Raw genomic sequence first — 23,667 nt, forward strand, 5'->3', positions numbered from 1 at the left:
GGACATATAGATGGTTTCCATCCAAGGGAAGATACTTGATCAAATCTGGTAAAGAAGGTTGGGCTCTCCCAATATCTATCTTTTTAAAAATCACCTACATAAGATCTTAGCTTTTCTCCCAAAGCATAAAGTAATGTGATCTATAATAGACAGTCTTGGTGAACACTCTCTCTAATAGCATCCATGAAAATTAACTTTCATTGATTTGCTATTAATATTCTACATCCATAACTACTCTGTATAATGATTTACTTGGTAAGGCTGATTTTGAGTCATGAGCTGGCAGGTGCATAGGTACATTTATAGAAGAGAGCACAATCCTTTTAAGGATGCTGGGGAATGCCTAAACTCTGCATCACAATTCACTCCAAGGTTCCCAGAGATTGGAATCTATATCTTCCAGAGATATAGTTTACAGAAACTAGTGTTTGCAAAATTAGGATGATGCCTGTGAGGTCATTAGACCTTGGCCTAAATCTAATTTGAATAATTACATTTCATTCCACCTTGAGTCAGTAGAGGCGCCTGATTAATAATCAGCATTTGCAACATGCCAGTGAAGTGTTTGCTGCTATAAATAGACAGTTAACAATCTAATTAACTATAGGAACTGGCAAGATGAACACTCCATTCAGAGAGAAAGATAGATGACAGTATTTTTAAGGTCCATGAGCACTGAGCAGTCCCTGACCCTAATTCATTAGTAGTTATTGTCAAAGGTCACTCTGTGAATCCTCATTTTTAAAAGTCTCTTTCAAAAGCTGCCACCTTTTCTTAGCGGGGGCAGGCATTTCAACAATAAATATTCTATAAGAATACTATAGAATCTTAAGGCCTCTAAGGACAAAACATCACTGGAAAAGCATATGTCACTGTCATTATAACACTTCCACACACTGATAGTCCATAGCCCTTGGACTTGCCATCCTCTGGGGCCAAGCCCCCTAATCCCAGCAGCCAGGCAGAAAAAATTCTGCCATTGCCTTTTTCATAGCTGTGCTTAGCTCTTGGGGAATTTCTTTAACACCTTCCTCTACCCAATTGTAAGGAAATAAAACCCAGCATAGGATAGTCCTCCTGGGGCAAAGAATATGTTCTATTAAGTGATTCATAAATTTGAAATTTATAATCTGATTCCATGTAAGAGTATCTGAATTTAGTCTACAATTGAATTACACATTTTGACAACAATAGGTCTTTTTTTTTTTTTTGTCTATTCTATTTTGTAATATTGTGTCTCCTTCTTTCTTCTTGCTCCCCAACAGAGTTTATCTAAGCCCTAGAGTACCAAGCCAGTTGAACCTGGTACATCACTGTTAGCCAGTCTCTGGCCTTTATAGAATATGTTAAAAATGGAATCGCTATTGTTCACGCACTATCTACATACATACAGCATCTTAGTGACTGTGATCTAGGGTCTGGGGTCCATTTCCATATTTGCCATTAGACTTTCATTCTTACTTCCCTTCTTTTCTTACTACCAAGCCTCTCTACAGAGTGATTCATATTGGGCCTCTGCCTTCTCTGCTGTGTCAAACGTTATCAGTAGAATCCTAATTATGAAACCTTGTTTCCACAGCTTTCTTGAAGCATCTGCCATCAGTGAGTACTTTTTTAATTCTTGTAATTCTCCCTCCCCTGATTAAATTAACATTATTTTGGTTTCCCTTAACCTTGCTGCTAGGATTGCCAGATTTAGCAAATAAAGCTACTGGACACCTAGTTAAATTTGATTTTTAAAATTAAAAATCTCTGTTGTTTATCTGCAATTCAAATTTAACTGAGTGTCCTATAGTTTATCTGGAAACCCTTTTTGGTGATGATATACATAGCTCTGCCTCTTTCCTTTTAGACTTTGGTTTTTGTTCTTATTATTTACTTTATCCTAACTTGTCCCTCTCAGAATTTATCTTTTCTACCAGGCTCAACCATCATATCACTTCTAGATTACCTTTCTCCTTCTTCTGAAACCTTAAACATATTTAGCAGTTTTATATGCTTCCTTGTCACATATATCTCTTCTATTGCCTTAAATTATCATTTGAACCTTTCATGTGTTTATTATTTATTGCTTATACTTGATTTTAAATTCCTGGAGGTTGGAATTTTTTGTGTGTTCCAAAGCCATAGCACTGCTTACATGGGCAGACTACCAATAATAAATATATTAAGTTCTCAGTTTTTGTTTCCTACTTATCAAAATAACCCCTTACATTTTTATACAATAATGCCTAGGAACCTTACCACTACACTTTCTTAGTCCATTCACTTTCCCACTATCCTGAATTTTGCCTCACTTCCCCCTCATCACTCTTAGCTGATAGTATTGCTTTCTACATTGCTGAGAAAATACAAGGAATCAGAAAAATTTCATGAGCTCTCACTCGTATAACAACCAACCTGCTGGTTTCTGTACCCATATATCCTGCCTTCTGTCCTATGACAATAAAACCACTCTGCCATGACAATAAAACCACTCTGCACTCTTTACTAAGGCTAACTCCTCCCTTTGTTCATGAAGTCTCATCTCCCTCAATGATTCAAGGACATTACTGCAGCAATTCTCCCTTCTATCTCCTATATAATCTTTTTTTTTTCTTTAAGATTGCTACCCTTAGCATGCTTTAGTATTTCCCCTCTTAATAAGCAAGCAAACCTCCCTCTGCTTTGACATCAAATTACCCTCCAGCTACCACACTATTTTTCTGTTCCCTTTATAGCAAAACTTATCCAAGGGGTTTGTACTTTCTCTCCACTTCCTCTCCTACAATTTTCTTTTGAATTCACTGCAATGAAAATTTGTCCCACCTACACCTAAACTGCTTTCATCAAAGTCTTTTTAACTACCTCCAAATTGCCGTACTAAATAGAAACAACATAGTTCTCTCCCAACTCAGCTAGTCAGCAATACGTGAATTAAGTTCATGGCTTTAGCAATTGCCCCTCTCCCTCCTCTGGAGTATGTTTTGAAACATCTTTGAAATAGTGTTTCCCCTCAGCTTCTACATCACCACTCCCTTCTGGTCTTCCTCCTACCTCATTGGCTGTCCTTCTCAATCTCTTCAGCCACTTACTTCTCATTTTCCTAACCACTAAAAGGAGGAATGGCTCAGGTCTCAAACTCTGAGATATTTTTTATACTCCCAGATGATCTCATACAATTTCATAGACTTAATATTTTCTGTATGTTAACAATTTCCAAGATTTCATCTCTAGCCTAGATCTTTCTCTGAATTCCAGACTCAAAGTTCCATTTGTGTATGTAACACCTCTACTTAAAAATATACGATAACCTCAGGACCAGCAGTTAGCGTATGGCTATGTCACTGGACTCCCACGTAATCAACCGAATTTCAAGTCCAGGACCTGGTGGCTTAAACTCATGCCGGGCGCATGTGTGTGTGTGTGCCCAAGATCCCAACAGGAGAATGAAGGAGAAGGGATTGTGACATCGCCATCCCCCCTGGGGGATGATTCCTTGCTTTCTGTCTCTCTGTCTGTCTCTGTCTTCCTGGCGAGCACATGTGCCCTATAGCAAAAACCTCTCCAAAAAAAAAAAAAAAAAAAAATCTATGATAATCTCAAGTTAAAATGTCCAAAACTAAGCTGGTTTCCCTGCTTAAACTCCAAATTTCTTCTTACACAGAACTTATAGCTTTAATAAATTATAACTCTCTTCTACCTGCTTCTCAAAGTTTTTTCTCATAACAACTGGACTCATATGGGAAGGGTCATGGGTTTGAGATTCAGGATTTCCCTGAGCCCACCAGGCATGCAGGCTGAGGGTTGGGAGGGGTTGATGCATAAGAACCCTACTGGGGTCTTTCTCCTTTACTGAAGAAACAAGTGAAATTAAAAAGCAAAAACAAAACTTTGTAGCCATTCTTTCCATATCATTTTCTCTTATACTCCACATTCAAAACAATCACAAATCCTGTCAGTTCTGTCCTCAAAATGTATTCAGAATCTGACCATTCTCGCTAACTTCATCTCCTACCTATATTATTTCAATAGTTTTGGTTTGTCTACTTCTACCCCTTCCCTCCAAACATTATAATCCACAGCAACCGTAATGGTTCTTTTCAAACATATCAGGTCAGGACCAGCTAGGAGGTGTGGTGGTTAAGGCACTGGACTCCCACATGGTTGACCACAGTTTGACCCAAGAGCTTGAAAAATGCAGGTTACTTTGTGCATGCATGCCCAAAATCCCAAAGAGAGAATGGAGAAGAAGGGATTGTGGCATGGGTATCCTTCCTGGGGGTTGATTTCTCACTTTCCCTCTCTGTCTCTCCGACGAGCACACACACCCTATGACAAAAACCTAAAAAGACAAAAAAAAAAAAAAAAAAAAAACCAAAAAAAAAAAAAAAAAAAAAAAAAAAAACCAACAAAAAAAAAACTAGACAAAAAAACAGGTCCTTTCTCTGTGGAAAACCTTCCATTGGCTCCCCATCTTATTATAGTGAAAGTCAAAAATCCTTGTCATTGGTCTACAAGGCCTATGTAATTGGGCTTCCATAACTGTCTGACCTTTAATCCACCCCTCTTCCACACTGGCTTGTTTTTTTTTAATTCCAAGCAAACTGCTACACTTTTGTTTTTCACTTGACCTGAAGTAATCTTTTCCTAGGTACCCATCCCTTTCTTCACAGGTCACTTTATCATAGGGGCCTTTCCTGACTATCTTGACTATCTTCTTCTCTTTCTTCTACCCTATAATCACCATCTTTACTACTTTGCTTAATGTCTCTATAGCAATTTCACATCAAGATAGAGTGCATACTGTCTATCTCCTCCACTAGAACATTAGTTCTACCTACATGGGAACTTTGTCTGTTTTATCAGGGTTGTATATCTGGCAGCAAGACCTATGCCCAGTGGCTGCCAAGACTTCAACAAGTATTTCTGTGTACATAAATGAATAGAACTGTATATTTTATTTAAAACTTAATTCTCTCTCAGCTTAAGTGTTCTAAAATATTCACTTTTAGGACAGCCACTATGGCACACCAATAATGCAATGCTTCATAACACTGAGGCCCAAGAGGAAAGTATTGGGTTTGTGTCCTGAGGTTTCCATGTACAAAGCAGGCATGTGCTCATAATCCTGGCTGGCTGAGGCCGAGACTGTGGTATGAAGCACTTGCTGGAGTTGCTCCTCTCTCTCAGAATAAATAAATAAATATGAATAAAAGTAAACTTTTAAAAAGATTCACATGTTTAATCTCATAAAACAGTCCATCCATTCTTTATCCATTCAACAAATACATACTGAGCATTTACTATGCAACAATCTGAACATTTACTATGCACCAAGTGTTCTCCTAAGTACTATACAACAGAGCATATAGAGTGGAAAGCAAAAGTCCTGTCCTTGGGGCCAGCAGATGGTGAAGCAGTTATGTTGCTGAACTTCCACATGGCTGACTGCAGTTTGAGTCCCAGACTCAGCAGCTTAAAACTCACACCAGGTGTTTGTGCATGCAGGCCTAAGATCCTGGGAGGAGAATGGAGGAAGACAAAAGAAAAAGGATTGTGGCATGGCCATCTCCCGTGTGTGTGTGGGGGGTGATTTCTCACTTTTCCTCTCACTGTGTTTGTCTCTCTCTCTCTCTCTTCTCCCAACCCCCACTCCCTACCATGAGCATGAGCACACACACCTGAAGGCAAAAATCTCTCTCTCTCTCTTTCAAAAAAAAAAAGCCCATCTCTAGTATTTACAAATTATGTTGCCTTTGGCAACTAAACACCTCTAAATTTTGCATCAATCAATATTAGACCAAGAAAACTATCCACCTTGTAGAGTGATCAGGAAGAACAAATAAAATAATGTTTTAATTTGAATGTGCTTTTTAAATATTCGAGTGCTATAAAAATTATTAGCAATGTTCCTAACAACTTTAGAAAGCAGGTAGGATAGTATTTTTACAATAGTCACAATCTTTAAATTAAAAAAATAAAAACAAATAAGCAAAACAACTAGAAAGGTTAAGTGATTTGCCACAAACTTATAGAGCTAAGTAAGTACCAGAGCCAGAGCTACATCTCGTTTTTTCTTGCATGTAGCTCAACTTATGTTGTATGGATGAATAGAACTTTGTTTATGGAGAAAATGTCTTTGGTAAAAGATCTAGAGAATTATCTGTATTACTGGGTTGTTAGAAAAGTTGTAACGTATTTTTCAATGTTTTTCTATGCAAAGCGTGTCATGACTTTTCTGACAACCCAATAGTTTTACAGGGCTGCTATAACTAAATATCACAAATCAGAAAGCTTAAAGAATAGAAATGTATGCTCTCATGGCCCTAGAGACTAGAAGTCTGAAATTAAGTTGTCCACAGGGCTATATTCTCTCTGAAGGTTCTAGGGGAAATCTTTCCTTGCCTCCTTCTAGCTTCTAGTGTTTTCTCACAATCCTTGGCATTCCTTGGTTGTAGATGCATCAGTCCAATCTCTGCCTCCATCATTACATGACACTGTCCCATGTGTAAATGTGTTCATGTTCTAATTACCTTCTCTTAGAAGGATATTAGTTATAAGATTAGGCCTACCCTTGCCCAGTATAAATTAACCATAAGTTGATTACATTTGCAAAGGCTATGTCTATGTAAGGTCACTTTCACAGGGACTAGGGGCTAACAGTTAAACATATCTTGTGCAGGGGTGGGCGAGAGCACCCAGGACAGTATCTAGAGTCTAGAAACATCTCCAAAAAGCAAGTCAGAACAGGAAGCTAACATTGTTGGAAAGTATGTGTGTGCCCAAAGACAGTCCAGCTGTGCATGGATCAGACACATGTCAGAGTTTTCCTTGCAATGACAAACAAATGGAAAGAGAATCAAACTAAAGGCACAGAATTGTCATCCTGGTGGAAAAGGGATTGGCAAAATGCCCTGGTTTCTCTGCGAGGCAGATTGATTCATAAAGTAATCTACCTTAATCATCATTATATAATCCCACTAAAGGACATGCAATGAAAGCAGTGATGCGAGCAGGGCAGAGCTCAGGGAGGCATCTTGCCCTACATTGTTATGCGGCACTACTGCGCAGCTGGCACACCTTTCCACTTGCTCTGCCTCGAGCACCTTGCCCGGCAACTAACCCAGTTTAGTCAGACCTTCCAATGTTAAGGGAGGTTCTATATTTAGACAGTGTTCCCTGCCTGAGGATGAACTGTACTGGCTGCAGTGTCACACCTTAACAGAACTCTGTTTTTTTACCCTTTGTGTTTGTTGGGGAAGCCAGAAGCCTTCTTTGGTTCCTGAACTTAAAGTATTTTTAAAGCTAGAGAGACCCCAGCCGCTCATCTAATTCAACTCCTTCTTACAACATCTAAGTGCAGACTTGGGAACTACTTCCTGGGTTTGAATTCAGTCCCAACATTTACTAGCTCTATGCTTTTGGACCAGTCCCTTAACCTCTCTGTGCCTCATTTTTCTCATGTGTAGTAGTATTTACCTCAAAGGGCTATCAGAAAGATAAACGGATCCATGTAAAGCACTTAAAGCAGTGCTTGGCACACATTAAATTCAAAAGAAATTTTAAACTTTACTTTGTAACTGTTTTGGATGAGTACACGAAAGCTCAGAGATGTGATATTAGCTGCCCAGGTTAACCAGCAATTTAATACACAGTCAGACCTGGAATTGGTCTGCTGGGGCACTATCTTATTTGGTCTACAGTTAGCACAATTAGAGCAGCTCCTTTGAGATGGATAAGAAAGGTAGAAGTCATACTTCATACTAGTTCTATCACTCTGGCTTTAATTTGTTTCCAAGACTGCCTAATTGTCACTGTGAAAGTAGGGAGACAGTCCTGGGGGATGAGATAATAACAATAACAGCAAGTTAGATTGGAGAGGTGTAGATTAAAGGCAGGAAAACCATCTAGTGGTGTTACAGTAAGTCCAGCTGGTAAATAATTAGATGAGAGGAAAAGAAAGAATGAGGAAATTAAGTTTATTAAGAAATTATAATAAACCAAGGTGGTTTATTATCAAAAAAAAGTGTAAGGCAAGCCAGTGAAAATATAAGTGCCTTTCCAGATAAGAGCATGGAGGAGGACTGTGGGCATATAAAGTGGGTTTGGTAAAAATGTATAGTCACTTCAGCCAGTTAGAAAAAAGTAAAACTACTAAGGTAGCTAGGCAAAAACATATGAAGTTTCAGCAACTATTCAAATTGTACAAGGAATGCAAGGGGGAAAACTGGAAGAGGATTTGACTCTTCACTCTGAATCTATGCAAGAGGATGGTAACAACTGAGAGTTGACAAGTCCAAGAAAGCTCCTTAATATAAACAGCAGAGAAACCAAAAAGCAGGGATATCGTGGAGAAAAGCATAGGTGATTTCCTTGGGAAAATGAAAGGAAAATAATATTTTAAAAGTATCTCTGTGCTTGGGACCAGCAGGTGGCATAGTGCTTGAAGGACTGAACTTCCACGTGGCCAATTATGGTTGGAGTTCTGGACCTGGCAACCTGAAACACAGCAAGCACATGTGCCTGTGTACACAAAAGCCTGAGAGGAGAATGGAGAAGAAGGGATCACAGCGTGGCCATCCCCACTTGAGGGTGATTTCTTGCTTTCTGTCTCTCTGTCTCTCCAGTGAGTGCATGTACTCTATAGCAAAAATCTCTCAATAAATAAATAAATAAATGTAAATCTCTAAAAATAAATAAGTAAATAAAAGTATCTCTGTGCTCCAGGCATGCCATTCCTTTTAATCAATTTCTTGGGTACCATGCCAGATCTCAAATGATAAAGAAATTTAAATGGGGGTGCCCACATTTTACAGAAAGAGGAACTATTGGCAGAAACTGGGAGGTAATTAGATGTAGGGATAAAAGGAAATGAGGTCTTGAGGATAATGCCCCAATTCCTGATGTATAATTTGGAAGACAGAGGCAGTGTCTGAGTTTGGAATTAACAAAAAGCACTTTCACAGCCACTTCTCATTCTTCCACAGAACAGAAATTGATAATCACACAGCAAATTCTTTTCATACCTGCTTTTATATCTAGTACTCAAAACATCTGTTCTAGGTAGACTTATTATTTTTAAATTTTTATTGTCAGAGGGCATGTGAGGTCATCAGAGAGAAAGAGAGAAAGTATACCCTAATGGGATATGTTTTCCCCCCATTTCTCCACTTTATCAGGATTTGTAGCATGTATGCACACATGCCTGGCATATTTCTCAAGCTGCAGGGCTGGGATTCAACCCTCATCTGGTTATGTGTGATCAAGTTCCTTTAACCACTTCACTATGGGGCTAGTCCTAGGTAGATTTATCTTTATCTCTAAATTTTTCAGATAAAACAATCAAATTCAGAGAGACCACTGAACTCTGGTTCTCTGATACATTATAAGCACTTTCAAGTCTATCAGGCTCATAGTAACAAGTCTTATGGAAAAGGAGAGCCAAAAATGGCAGTAACTGAGGAAGTCACACCCAGAGAAGCTCTGGCCTAGAGTTCAAATAGGACCCTTTGCTTCAAAATGCCATATTCAACTAGCAGGCCAAAGAGAACATCCTAGCTTCACCCTGCTCACATTTGCCTAAGTTTGGCACTTTCAGAATGAGGGCCTTTGGAAAGATATAGAACCTACCTAAGTGTCCATCAATAGATGAATTAATGGATAAAGAAAGTGGAAAATCATTCAGCCTTAAAAAAATTTAAAAAGGAAATTCTGTCATTGGCAACAACACAGATGAACCTGGAGGTCAATATGCTAAATGAAATAACTAGGCACAAAAAACAACAACAATAACAAAATATAGTTTGATCTTACTTAAAAAGTCAACCTATAGAAGTAGAGAGTAGTATCATGGTTATTAGAAGCTAAGTGAATAGTGAAGTGGGGAATGAGGAGATGTTGATCAAAGGGTATAAAATTTTGGTGAGAGAGGAGGAATATGTTTTTAAGATCTTTTGGCACAGCATGGTAACTGCAATTAATAATTACGTGTTGCATATCTCAAAATTGCTAAAAGAATACATTTTTAAATGTTCACGCAACAGAAAAAGGTAAGTATGTGAAATGATCAACATGTTAATTAACTTGATATTATAATCATTCTACAATGGATACATATATCAATATATCACATTATACCCCATAAATATTTATATGCTTTTTAATTGTCAATTAAAAAATAAAATTTGAAAAACATTTGTTCTTTAGAAAAATCATGATGTAAATTAATTAATCATGCATCTATTCGTACATTCTCAGATATTTTTAGTGCACACAATGGTCAGGCTGGTTCTGTTCTAAAGCTAGGGATATGGTCTAGGATAATACAGGAAAGGTCCAAGTGCTTTGTCACTTAAAGGATGAGACAGACAATGAACAAGAAAACAAATAAGATACATTTAGATAGTGATTAAGTGCTGCAAAGAAAGTAAGTCTGAGGCAATTGGTACAGGGAGTGTGAGGGTTTTCAGCATCAGGAGAAGGGTGGCTCATTCTCATGCCCCCCTCATCTACATAGCACAGAAGAATATTGGGGGTGGGGGAGATCAGCTTTGCTAAGATCAAGGCAAAACACTTTCCAAGCAACCAGCAGGGCAGATACAAGGCCCTGAGGCTGAGCCAAATGAGTCTATGGAATGATAAAAGGAGATGACACTGGAGAGAAGAGCCAGGGCCAGTCAATGGAAGTCTCAGTATGTGTAAAGAAGTTTAGATTTTATTCTAAATTCAAAGGAAAACCTATGCAGAGTTTTAGCAGAAGAGTAATGTTATTCAATTTACATTTTTAAAAGATACCTCTAACTGCCACATGGGGAATGGATTGCAGGGCAGCATGGAGGACAGTGGGAGAACAGATTAAGTGAAAGCATTAGAAATAGGAAACAGTGGATAAATACAGCATATCCTATATTTTAGGCAAAGAGTTAATGGATATAAAGAGTGGCATAAAAAGGGGACTCAAGGATAATTCACAGAACTAAGTCCTTATTGTCCATTCTGGTGAAAGAGAATACCTTTAAACCCAGGTAATGGATGCAGTAAACTGAGGCAGTATAGAACTAGGACAGATTCAGGCTTTGGTGGTAAGTCTACATTTAAGTCTGGTTCCACTACTAACAGCTGTGTAACTTCCAGCAAATTTCCCTGCACTTTGATTATGCACTTTCTCATTGAAAAAAATAGTGACTACAGTGCCTGACTCTAAGAACTGTTACAAGATAATTTATATAAGTCCATATAAGACACTGAACATGGTAGAGGTATATATTTGAGTACTCATAAATGTTTAATTATTATTATTTTCATTAAGAATTATTCATAAGGGAACAACCTATCACAGTCCCTGGCTTCTGAATCTCTTTATTTCTTATCACATTCCTAATTATATCAGTCCCTTAGATCTGAAAGTAATATTTCTCTGAGTTCTGTCCACAAAAGAAAGGCAATTGATCACTTACTCTCTGGGTATTTACCTCATGCCAACAGTCACAAGGCTTCTGAATCTGCCCCAGGCATCCTTGCCAGGGACATCTGGCAAGTAAGACATTTTCACAGGCCATGCCTAGCCAACTCTACTCAAGCCAACTAAAATTTCCTTGACTATACTTGGCATACTCAGAAGCACAACTCAGGTGTTAACGCTACATAATAAAGCTTGAGTATTCATGATGGAGTCACATGGTAATAGAGTTGTATTAATCAGTGGTTAGACCAGCATCTTTAAAAACATATATTTTAACCACGACTATAGTAAGAAATGCATCATGACTCAGAATGCAGTGTATAATAAAGAGGAACCATTTTGAAATAGTGTTTGCTCTCAAATAATGTTTATTCTTACTACACATGGTACACTCAATGTTCGCTGCTCCTATTCTCACCACCACCTTTTTTTCAAATTCTGGTCACAATGGATTAAATTTATTTCATGACTTGTTAATGGGTCATGACTCACGTTTTGAAAAGCTATGATGAAGGATTGCAGCAGATTGCTTTATAGTTCTGAGTGTAAATTTGTTTCTCTAAATCTCCCTTCTGATAAAATCTCTCTTTCTCTAACCTTATCCTGTGTGATTTACTATGATTTGCATGTATTTGAATTCTCTGCATCTGTATAACACACTCATTGCTTGCAATTTTTCAAAGGATGCTTTTAACTCAAGTATTAGCCCATCTGTTAAGACCTATTTATTGCTCTTTAAAAAGAAAAAAAAAATTAAAGCAAATTAGTAATTCCAGGATAACACTAACTAGTATATATTTTTTTCTATTTGTAAAAGCCTTCCATCTGTCTGCCCTCTTTTGGACACAACTCAAATAGGAGCACACAGCTCATCAAATCAAATGTGGGCGCTGTCAAAAAGCTGCCAAAATATCATGCCATTTGCTTTAATTTTTAAAGGAGAATTAAAACCAGATTTAACATAATGAGTTGTTTGTTTTGTTGCTTTTCTTTCTATCCATTGCAAAAACGTAGACTTCATCATACTACATGTAGGTTTATACAATAGCCTTCCAGCAGTAGTCCTAAATTACCCTAAGATAAACGAGATGACAGTATTTGCTGATATGAAGATTAGTGGTAGAAAAAACAAACCACTGTGGAAGAGGGCAAGAACAAGGGACTCTAGCTCTGTACCCCATTAGACCAGGAACCCCAGGGTAAGAATAAAGCCCATCTGGTTGGTTTTTCTGTCTCCTGAAGAACCTAGCCAAGAAAAGGTTGCCCATTACCTTCAAATTACATTCTACTGGTAGCCATTTAACTATTGACTAATTCATTTTCTTGACTTAACTTTGAAATTCAAAATAATAACTATCTACCTCCTCTTCCAAAGATCTTCTGAGAATGATCAGGAATTAAGTTATCAGATGATAGAACCTAAAGTCTCTTGGAGAACACTCCCTTTGTAACCAAGTCAGATGATGTCATGATTTCAGGATTATTGCCCCACCACAACCAACGATGCCACAGCCTTAAAAACGTATAGGGGTGTTGTGTTAAGAGTGAAAACTCCATAAATAAGCAAAAATTAGTATCAAAATTCTGGCCCTACGACTTAGATCTGTATGACCTTGAACAAATCTCATAATCTTCCTAAACCTGTTTTCTCATTTGGTATTGGGGGGAGGGTTAAGTTAGAATAAATCATGTAGAGCACTTAGCACATTCTCTAGCAAAAATGAAGCCCACAAATGGCAGACATCATTACTGTTATTGTTGTTGTTATTATTATTTGTTGTTATTATTCAAATATCTTATAATGGTAGAACAATCAAAATGTGGAGTTTGTAAAAAAGGAGGAAGTAACTAAAGATAAATATGATGATAAAATCAAATGCTCAGATTTTATTTTATTTATTTTTAAAATAATTATTTATTTTAATTTTATTTGTTAATTCATTTATTTTAATTTGATCAGAGAGAGACAGAGAGAAAGTGAGAAAGCAAGCCACCAGGGCAGGGACACGAACTGTGGTCGGCCATGTGGGAATGTCCAGCACCTTAGCCACCACATCACCTGCTGGTCCCCAATGCTCAGATTTTAAAAGCAATAGCAAGGGGGACCAGCAGTTAGCATAATGGCTATGTCACGGGACTCCCACATAGTTGACCGCAGTTCACGTCCCGGACCCGGTGGCTTAAAACTCACGCCGGGCGCATGTGTGTGCATGTCCAAGATCCCGAGAGGAGAATGGGGGAGAAGGGATTGCAGCATGGCCATCCCCACTGGGGTGTGATTTCTCACTTTCTGTCTCTCTGTCTCTGTCTGTCTGGAGAGCGCATGCGCCCTATAGCGAACAACCTCTCAAAAAAAAAAAAAAAAAGCAATGGCAAAATACAAAATAGATCAATTAAGCTGAAGAAGGAAATATGGAAAACTATTTTAAATGGAATATTCAGGAAAGCTGTTTTCCTGAATCAGTATCATGTCTTGTGTTTGGGTCTTGTTTCATCATGAGCATATCATACCGAATCATTAAAGCAGAAGCTTATTTTTCAGTTTCCATTCACATCATTTTAATCTCTTCTTGTCACTTTCTCATTCTGTAAAATCCTCTTCAAGAAATCTAACTTTAGTTTACTCACAATATGCTTGCTATGAACTTTATCACAAGTTCTTCACAAATCCCTTACTGGATGGTTCTGTGATGTTAAAAATCACTTCCCGAGGTTCTAATCATTGTGTCCCTTGAGTAATACTTAGATATTCTATGTGTAATATCTGAAATACAAATAATTAAGGGGGATAGGGAATCTTCAAGTTTGAAGATAGTGATTTCTGACTTAAAAATAATTGTTACAACATTTTTTTGGTTGGGTTTTAACAGCATATCTTTACTTACAGCATTTAGTATAAACTATTTAGCTTGTCTACCCATTTTGTAAATAGGAATCCTGTCTCCAGTTTTCAGTTCAGCTCAGTGATTCTCTTAATAACATCTGACAGGGTTCTTTTTAATGCAGAACTTCTAAAGTATGTTCTCTAACTACCTAGGAAGAATATCTTTCCAACCCAAATCAACCTACTTCTAGGATACATGTATTTATGTAAAAAGGAATACACATATTCAGTTGTACTTTCTCAGTGATTTTATTATTTATGAAATCATTTGTGTTCATATCTGACTGATTAGCATTTGGCAGAGATTCCTTAGACTCCCCATCAAATAATGAATGACCAATAAACAAATATGCCAAGAAAACTGTAAAGAAACTGTTATTTAATAAAATTTTCTTAAAAAGTATTATTTTATTATGTGAATAGCAGGTTCTTAATTTATCTAGATTTATATTTAGATTTCTGCAGAGTACCTTTATAGAAGCTCAAGGCTATACTACAACAGTTAAAAAAAAAATAGCTCTTTATACAAATAATAGTAATAGCAGGCCCGTAAGTGAAGCAGAGGTTAAGGCAATTGAATTTCATATGGCCGACTAAGTGGTTCAATTCCAATCCCAATGACTTGAAAATCATGCAAGGTGCACATGCATGCCCAAAATCCTGAGAAGAGAATGGAAGAGAACAGATTGCTATGTGACTATCCTCCCGGGGTGGGGGGGGGCTTATTTCTCATCCCTGTCCCCCACAACCCTGTCTCTATCTGGTGGTTGCATGTGTCCTACAGCAAACTAAAAAGAAATTAAAAAAAAAAAATGACTATCACTTTCCTCACCTGTTAATGGCAGTGGTAATATTTACCTTGAGTGTTGTGAAGATTAAAAGTGATAATGATACTGACACATAGTGGGCACTTAATGAAGGAAAGCTATTTCTATATTCAGAATTTCTAATAGAAAGTAAGATACTGATTAAAGAATAAGTAAAGCTGGGAGATTATTTTTAAATGGACTACTCAGGAAGAACTGCTTTAATGAATGTATCCATGGTGCTGTCACTCAGAGATTAAATAACCAACCACCATCTATCCACTGGTATGTGTGTCTCTCTGGGGAAAATTTTGAAAACTTAAGACTTAATGTCTCATTGGAGAAGTTTCATGTTATGCTGATTCCTTGCTGTGTCATTTAGTAAGTAACTTCATTTGCTTTATCCAAGTGGTATCTGGCTCTGATTCTTTATTGGAGGCCAGTGCTGACTTGTTAATGTGATGGCCAACCAAGATCAAATGTGAGATAATATGAGACTTGCATTTAAAGTGTTCATTAAATATCGTTATTATTTTTCTACAAGATGTTGGACACATTAAACAAGATGATCCCTGAATTCTCTTCTATTTTTAGTATCTAATTTCAACCCAAAAGATAATAGAATAATTCACTCAAAACTCTGTTAACTTTTAACTACAAAACACAAAGTTTTTGTAAAACCAAAAGCTTTTCATAATTCATTTATCTGCAAGCTTGATCTGAATGTCTAGGAAGCTATTTATAGTTCTTACATATCTCACATGCTTTTAATTTGAACTGGGTATGGTGTGATTTTCAAGCAACCAGGTCCAGAACACAAACTGTGGTTGGCCATGTGGGAGTCCAGTGAGGTAACCATTATGTCATCTGTTGTCCCCCAGCATCCTGGGACTTCTCTGAGCATCCCACACATGTGATATGCCCATGATTCAGACCAGCTGAGACCAGGTATAGATTGTATTGTGAATATTCTCTTAGGGATGTCTCTCTCTCTCTCTCTTCCACTCTCCCTCTCTTGCTGTCTCTTTCTCTCTCATGGAAGAAGTAAACAAACTTCCAAAAAGTGGACAATACTTTGATATGAATTACTCTATGGAGCTCATTTTGCATTTCAATATGTTGTACATAGTTCAACAGGACAAAATCAAAATGGCAATGAAGACTTGAAGAAATGTTCCAAAGTTTTCAAAGTTTAAGTTTCTAATGCTCCAATTTCTGAAAAATATACAATAAAAAGACACCTGTTTATAGAATGAGTACTGAAACAAGAAGACAGAGCATCACATTGTCCTACCCCAACCAGGAATGTGTGAACATCAGGTGACTCACATTTTTCATTGCTCTGTACATGTCCAAAAATCATTGTGAGTGCGCCACAGGTATAGATTGGGAGGTTACAAATAAATTTTAGCAAGTAGGCAAGTTTACATATACAGAATCTGTGAATAATGAGAATTGGTTGCATGTAGAAATGCAATTGCTTTTTAAAATCATATATGCAATTGATGTTGACCTTGTATCCTGTGAATTTGCTAAACTCACTGACAAATTTTAGTAGTTTTTCTTTTTTTAATTTTTAGAGGTCTCAGGATTTTCCACATAGATGGTCATGTAGTTGGCAGTCTTCTATACTCCTATTGAGTTTCGGTATAATTCTATAATCAGTTAGTGAGAGAGGAATCTAGGAATCTCCAATTGTGGATTTATATTTTTCATTTTAGTTCTATCATTTTTGCATCATGTGTTTTGTTTGTTTTTACAGAGTTTTTTTTTTTTTTTTTTTTGGCCTTAGGGTGCTTGTACTCACAGAGAGAGAGAGACAGAGACAGTGACAGGAAAGTGGGAAATCATCCCCAGGGGTGATGGCCATGCTGCAATCCCTTCTCCTCCCTTCTCCTCCATTCTCCTCCCAGCATCTTGGGTGTACACTTAAATGTTCCTGACATGAGTTTCAAGTCACCAGGTCCAGGACGTGAACCACGACTGGCCAAGTGGGGGTCCAGTGATATAACCTCTATGCCATCTGCTGGCTCTTGCATGTGTTTTAATCTGTTACTATGTATATGCCTATTTGAAAGTAAGTCCTCTTCATTAATTGATCATTTTATCATTTTCCCTTGTAATATCCCTTGCTCTGAAATGTATTTGATCTGATATTAATATAACCAATGCAACATACTTTAAAGTAATGTTTGTATGTTATACCTTTAACTATGCTTTCATTTTATTTTAATTAATTAATTAATTTTGTAGAGGTTTTGCCTTAGGGCATGTGTTCTTGCCAGACAGAGAGAGAGACAGACAGAGACAGTGAGAGGGAAAGTGAGAAATCATCCCAAAGGGTGGATGGCCACTCTGCAATCCTTTCTCCTCCATTCTCCTTCCAGGATCTTGGGCACACATGCATACATGCCCAGTATGAGTTTCAAGCCATTGGGTGTGGGACTCAAACCATGGTTGGCAATGTGGGAGTCCAGGGACATAACCACTATACCATCTGCTGGCCCCATATCTATCCTTTTGCTCTTAATTTACAAGTATTTAAAGTGAGCTATGTATAAACAGCATATAGTTGGGACTCACTTTTCAATCCATTCTTTCAAGCTCTTCCTTTTAGTTGGATTGTTTGAATCATTTATATTTAATGTGAATATTGGATGTAGTTGACTTTACCTATCTGCCATCTTGCTATTTGTTTTATATTTGTCCCATTTTTTTCTGTGTTCCTTTTTTGTTTTTTTCCTTTTCCTGTTTTCTTCTAGAGTAATAGAATTTTTTTTTTAATGATTCCATTTTACCTTCACCATGGGATCACTAGCTATTTTCTTTGTTTTGCTTTTGTTTTATTATTGCTCTAGAATCTGTCAAGGGATACTGAGACCACCATTCAATACATCAAGTAAAAAGATAGTAGACAGAAAGAGCCATGCTGGTTAGGCACATCTCAAAGCAGAGCATATGATTGATTTTACATTTATTTTAGGGACGTGTGGCACTCAAAGTTTGAGGCTCTTGAGAGGTTTAACTAAAGTGACATGATCTGTAGAAGAGCAGTTACTCAGGTGAAATTAAAGTTGATTGGTTTGTTCTTTGGTTCTCTGGTAACTATACTCTTATACTTTAAAGATACTATTTCATTTTCTTCTGATTTGCATGACTTTTAATAAGAAGTAGGTTATAATTCATGTATTTATGCCACTGCATGTAACATGGAAATGAGTTCATATTGGGTTGACTGACTTCAGCGGTAAAGGTATGGACATTGATTGGCTGTTTTACAAGAACATGTTCACGAGATAAGTGTTGACTGATTAAACAAATATATAATCAGTTCTGGTGGTTATTTATTTATTTTTTACCGTAACTAAGCCCTCTTTTTAAGTTTGTAGAAACTTTTTTAAACTCGTCAAATTTAAAGCATTCATCTATAATTTATCACATCTAACTTCAAATAATATTATACCTCTTCATGTATAAGAATTTTAACAATATACTTCAGTTTCTCTCCTTTGTCCACTGTGCTATTGTAGTATTATATTTTATTACTGTATATAGTATTAATCTTAGAATACATTGTTGTTATTTTTAAATAATAACTTAAGGAGTGTTTAATGAGAAAAATGTCTTTCATATTTACTCATATGTTTGCCATTTCCAATTCTTTTTGTTCTTTCACAGAGATCTGTTTTTCTCCAGCATTATTTTCCTTCTGCTTAACTTTATTTTACATTTCTGGTAGTAAAGTCTGCTGGCGATGAATTTATTCTGCTTTTGTTTTTATGAAAAATGTCTTTATTTGCCTTTAGTTTTTGAAAGATATCTTGTTGGGTATAAAATCATAGATTGGCATATTTTCCCTCTCCTATACTATAAAGATAATTATTCCATTTTTTTTATTTGCATGGTTTTTACCAAGAAATATGCTATAGCTCATATCTTAATCCCATATCTTTATCCCTCTGCATGTAACACGTCTTTTATATATAGCTCCTTTAAGATTTTATCTTCATCACTAGATTTCAGCAGTGCTACTTGGGAGACACTGAACTTCTTGGATCTATGCACTTACAATGTTTGTCATATTTAGAATTTTTTAAACTATTATTTCTGTAAGTATGTATCTGTCCCTCCTTATTTTTTTCTTTATTCTTTCTATAAACCACCAGAGTCAGGATTCAAACTGCAGTCAGCCATGCAGGATCTGGCTCCCTTAACCAGTAGGCTATAAAGCCAGTACACTTTGACTGATCTTTTATTCTGCAGAGTTCTAATTACTCGCTAATCCCATTAAATTTATTTTTCATTTATGACATTGTATTCTTCATATATAGAAGTTCAGTTGTTGTTTTTTTAATATATTTTTCCTTTCTTTCATCATTTGTTTGCTTTCCTTTCCTTTTTAACATATGAAATAGGTATTTTAATGTCTGTAACATAATTCCATTATCTATGTTGTTTCTGGATAGGCTTCAATTGATTTTTCTCCTGGTTATGGATCATAGTTTTCAGCTTCTTCAGTTGACTGGTAGTTTTTTTAAAAAAGTTTTTTATAGGGTGCATACACTTTCCAGAGAGAGAGAGAGAGAGAAGAAAGAAAGAAAGCAAGGAAGAAAGAGAGAAAGAGAAAGAAAGAAAAGGTCTGACATCACCCCTGAGAGGGATGGTCATGCCAAAATTCTTCTCCTCCAATCTCTTCAGGATGTTGAGCATGCACACATATATGCCCAGCATGATTTTCAAAACACCAGGTCTGGGACTCAAACTGCACAGCTGGCCATGAGGGATGCAGTACCTTAGCCTCCAAGCCATCTGCTGGCCCAGATGCCTGGTAATTTTTGTTGGATGTGAGACATTTTGCATTTAATATTATTGGGTATTAGAGTTATTGTATTCTTTTAACTATTACTGGGAAAGTCATGGTGCATTTTTGCATAGAAAAACAGAAAATTGCCTTTAGTTTTTGAAAGATATCTTGTTGGGTATAAAATCATAGATTGGCATATTTTCCCTCTCCTATACTATAAAGATAATTATTCCATTTTTTTTATTTGCATGGTTTTTACCAAGAAATATGCTATAGCTCATATCTTAATCCCATATCTTTATCCCTCTGCATGTAACACGTCTTTTATATATAGCTCCTTTAAGATTTTATCTTCATCACTAGATTTCAGCAGTGCTACTTGGGAGACACTGAACTTCTTGGATCTATGCACTTACAATGTTTGTCATATTTAGAATTTTTTAAACTATTATTTCTGTAAGTATGTATCTGTCCCTCCTTATTTTTTTCTTTATTCTTTCTATAAACCACCAGAGTCAGGATTCAAACTGCAGTCAGCCATGCAGGATCTGGCTCCCTTAACCAGTAGGCTATAAAGCCAGTACACTTTGACTGATCTTTTATTCTGCAGAGTTCTAATTACTCGCTAATCCCATTAAATTTATTTTTCATTTATGACATTGTATTCTTCATATATAGAAGTTCAGTTGTTGTTTTTTTAATATATTTTTCCTTTCTTTCATCATTTGTTTGCTTTCCTTTCCTTTTTAACATATGAAATAGGTATTTTAATGTCTGTAACATAATTCCATTATCTATGTTGTTTCTGGATAGGCTTCAATTGATTTTTCTCCTGGTTATGGATCATAGTTTTCAGCTTCTTCAGTTGACTGGTAGTTTTTTTAAAAAAGTTTTTTATAGGGTGCATACACTTTCCAGAGAGAGAGAGAGAGAGAAGAAAGAAAGAAAGCAAGGAAGAAAGAGAGAAAGAGAAAGAAAGAAAAGGTCTGACATCACCCCTGAGAGGGATGGTCATGCCAAAATTCTTCTCCTCCAATCTCTTCAGGATGTTGAGCATGCACACATATATGCCCAGCATGATTTTCAAAACACCAGGTCTGGGACTCAAACTGCACAGCTGGCCATGAGGGATGCAGTACCTTAGCCTCCAAGCCATCTGCTGGCCCAGATGCCTGGTAATTTTTGTTGGATGTGAGACATTTTGCATTTAATATTATTGGGTATTAGAGTTATTGTATTCTTTTAACTATTACTGGGAAAGTCATGGTGCATTTTTGCATAGAAAAACAGAAAATTACATCATGACTTTTCCAAACCTAATATTGATAAGCTCTGAGTTGCAGTTAAATTATTTGAAATTAGTTTTATAATTTCAACTTTTTGCTCTTAAGCTTTTTTAGTGTGGGTTCTAAGCAACCTTTAGCCTAGGGTTAATTTGACCCCACTATAAAGGCAATATCTCTCTGAAGATTCTACCTTAGGTCCTTATATTGAGAGGTCTTTCTATTCCAGCTAATGAGAACAGCAGCTATTCCCAAGCTTATGCAATCTACCTACTCCTTTCCAGGGTTTTTTTCCTAAGACCTCAGGAAATTTTCTCACATGCATGAACAAATAATTACTCAATCAAATATATAAAGGTTCCTTTTGCAGGTAATTAGAGTTCTCACTCTGTAGCTCTCATCTCTCCCATATTTTGTCCTGTAAATTCTTGCCATCTTGGTCTGCCTAGAAGACCAAAACTTAGTCTTTTCAATAAAGGATAACTCTTCCTCTCTATTTGGGTTCCCCTTCTCTGTGCAGCTGCCTAGACACTCTCTCTGGTAATAAGTTGTTAGAATTGCAAGGCTTATCTCATTTATTTTTTTTCATCTCAGGGATCACTGCCACATGCCTCCTGTTGTAATGCCTGAAAACTACTGCTTTACCTGTTTGACAGTTATTTTAAAAAGGTGAGTGAATAGGATCCTTGCTGTTCCATAATGGCCAGAGGTTCCCAACGGTATTGTTTTTTCAGCTTTGTTTTGTCTTTTTAAATCTGACTAGAGGATGTGTGAGAGAGAGAGAAAAAGAGAGAAAGTGAGGGCCAGCTAGCTGGTATGGTAGTTAAAGTACTGGATACCATACGACTGGATGTGAAGTTCAAGTCACAAACTCGATTGCTTGAAAAACATGCTGTAAACGTGCATGTGTACCCAAGATTTCAAGATGAGAATGGTAGAGAAGGGACCGTGTGATGGTCATTCCCTCTGAGGGGGATGCATTCTCATTTTCTTTCTCTCTCTCTCTCTCTGGTGAGCAAGGTTGCCCTCTAGCAAATTAAAAAGAGAGAGAGATACAAAATAAGAATACCATTCCTCCCACCCTCCAACCCCCACCAAGGGGAATGGTCACAACACAATCCCTTCTCCTCCATTTCTCTCTCCTGTCTGGATTTTGGTTACGCAATGCACAGACTCCTGGCATGTTTTTCAAGCCACCTGTCCAGGCAAATTGTGCAGTTGGCCAGGTGTAATCCAGCCAACTTAACCACTATGCCACTAGGGTTGTTTTTTTAATATGAGACATTTTCGAGAAAAGTGAAAGGATTAATTGAAAGCAATATATGGAACTCTTATTATGGACTATTATTCAACTAAGGGGAAAAAAAGGTAATCCAGTCACATGCAACAACATGAATGAACCTGGAGAATATTACACTAAGTGAAAGAAGCCAGACACAGAAGGAGAAATACTACATGATACACCTTACATGATGAATCTAAAATAGTCAAATTCATAGAGGCAGAGAGAAGAATGGCAGTACCAGGGGCTAGGGGACGAAGGGAACAGTAAGGTACTAGGTCATCCGGAAAGTCATGATGCATTCTTGCATAGAAAAACATAGAAAAATACATCATGACTTTCTCGAAGACCTAATATTAATCAAGGGCACAAAGTCTCAGTTATGAAAGATGAAGAACCCCTAGAGATATTCGGGGAATACTTTCAGTCAAGTGGTTTCTCCAAGAAGTTCAGCAAATGATGTGAAGTCATCAGTACACCATAGTGCCTATGGTTAACACTACTGTATTGAATATTTAAAAATTTGCTAAGAGGTAGATCTTATGTTAAGTGTTCTTACCACAAAATAATAAAGATAATAACAATAAATAAGGAAGGCGGGAGGAATTATTTGAACATAATGGACATGTTTATGGCATAGATTGTGATAATGACTTCATAGATTTATATTTCTGTCTCAACTCCAAACTCATTAAGTTGTATATATTAAATATGTACAGCTATTTGCATATCAATCATGCCTATATAATAATTATCATAACAAAGATATTTTTTAAAAGAAAATAAACATTTTTTTGAAGACAGGCTTTTTTCTTGTTGGCTTAATAAACAGCTAAGTCCTAAATTAGTGTTTGATCATGCATAGCAGTTAAGTTCGTGGATGCTGGGAGCAGGCTGCCTCGATCTCTGTGCTACCCTTCACAATCTGTGTGAAACTGGTCCATGTTTTCATTCCCTCTTTGCCTCTTCTTCCTCATCTGTAAAATCAAAGTGAAAAAATACTTTTTCTTTTTTGAGAAGTTTTTGCTATAGGGCGCATGTGCTTGCCAGACAAATAGAGACAGAGAGATAGAAAGCGAGAAATCACCCCCCAGAGGGGATGGCCACGCTGCAATCCCTTCTCTTGCATTCTCCTCTCAGGATCTTGGGCACACACGCACACACG

At 36.9% G+C, this 23,667-nt stretch overlaps 1 long non-coding RNA gene across 2 annotated transcripts in view; it reads right to left on the reverse strand.

Moving 5' to 3' along the window:
* Nucleotides 1–23,411: 23,411 nt before the first annotated feature.
* Nucleotides 23,412–23,667, reverse strand: part of LOC102486795 (uncharacterized) — a 72,885-nt gene continuing 72,629 nt past the window's right edge. For both annotated transcript variants that reach the window (XR_001369735.1, XR_333657.1), the window contains one exon: nucleotides 23,412–23,479. This is a non-coding gene — a long non-coding RNA (uncharacterized LOC102486795). The remainder of the gene's footprint in view (nucleotides 23,480–23,667) is intronic.

This window comes from Tupaia chinensis, unplaced genomic scaffold, assembly GCF_000334495.1.
Source record: "Tupaia chinensis unplaced genomic scaffold, TupChi_1.0 Scaffold000075_1, whole genome shotgun sequence".
NCBI lineage: Eukaryota > Metazoa > Chordata > Mammalia > Scandentia > Tupaiidae > Tupaia > Tupaia belangeri.